Below are 1295 nucleotides of genomic sequence, written 5' to 3'. Positions count from 1 at the left end.
AGCCACTCTGCAGTCAAAATGGTAATATACACATTGACAGCAAGCTTCACGTTTATCCTCCTCCTGTCCCGAGTCCATGTCCAGTCGAGTTATCCCAAAACTGCTTCTGCACTTTAAAGAGACCACTAAAAGTAGGCAGAAATTTAATTAAATGTGAATATCTGTATATTTATTTGATTCATTTTTACTGTTGCGTATATGACATTGATTGTTCTAAGTCTCACAGGTAGCGGATAGCATTCTCGTGCATGGAATGGTTTTGTCCGTTTCATTATGCGAGCTTTAACAACCTTGGTTGCTTCCAATATTCTAAAAAGGCTTTCTGAAGATACAGAGACCATGATGAATATGTTTGTAAGGATTTAAGTATAATGGAAATCGTTTTGCCAGGATGTATATATTCATAGTGTATATATTTGAACGGGTGATTGAATAATTGTACTTAATGGAGACAAAAGGTGCTGTTGACCTCTGTCCAGAGGTCCAGAGGTCGTCACTCATTCATGCGGGGAGTCTTCAGCCTCCAACTATGCAACTTATTGAGCCTGTCCTGATGAGATGATTCTCCCAGACATGCCAATAATCAATGACTGTGCTAAAGGTCTGTGGTGCACGGCAGCTCAGGTCTTTGAAGCTGAAAGGTTTGAGGATTATTGATGATTGACAGCTCTTTGAAACTCCCTTCAAACCTTGAGAAATGATTGGGGTACACACACTCAGACAGTACACACACACACACACTCAGACAGTACAACACACACACACACAGACAGTACACACACACACGCAGACAGTACACACACACACACACACGCACAAAGTACACAGAAAGTTTCAAAGAAGGATGCAGACCTTGTAAAACTGGTGACTAAACTTTCATGGAATTGAAGAACTACATTTCAGACATTATTTGCCTAAATACTCCAGGGGGGAAGAGAACATTATTTTGGTGAATACCTTTTGAAGGTTATCTACGGGAAACAATATCAAAATGACACATTGTTGAAGGGATACTTCCATTCATGTTCTTATGACATGACGGAGTATTTTGAATTATTGTTTTTTTTTTTAGTAGTTTGCTAATGTGTAACCTAGGAGTCACGCCGTGTTGTTGTTATGAGGGCAGACCTTAGCTGTGTCTGGTCACTGCTTCTCACTGTTATTGGATGGACCTGTTGATATCCTGACAGAGAAAGCAGAATAGAATACTGCATTATAAGCTAATGGGCACATTGGGCCAGCTGGTCAGGCAAGCAACACAAAATCCCTCTAGCAAGGAACCTAAAAAAAACAGG

The 1295-nt window shown here is 40.3% G+C and overlaps 1 protein-coding gene across 2 annotated transcripts in view; it reads left to right on the top strand.

Annotated features, from left to right (window-relative positions):
• pigg (phosphatidylinositol glycan anchor biosynthesis class G) overlaps positions 1 to 1067 on the top strand; it is a 106124-nt gene extending 105057 nt beyond the window's left edge. For both annotated transcript variants that reach the window (XM_031568848.1, XM_031568846.2), the window contains exon 13: positions 1 to 1067. This exon is cut by the window's left edge. The gene's annotated coding sequence lies outside the window, so the exon portion shown is untranslated.
• The last annotated feature ends 228 nt before the right edge of the window (positions 1068 to 1295 follow it).

This window comes from Clupea harengus, chromosome 6, assembly GCF_900700415.2.
Source record: "Clupea harengus chromosome 6, Ch_v2.0.2, whole genome shotgun sequence".
NCBI classification, from domain to species: Eukaryota; Metazoa; Chordata; class Actinopteri; order Clupeiformes; family Clupeidae; genus Clupea; species Clupea harengus.
This window is presented reverse-complemented; position numbering and strand designations above follow the sequence as displayed.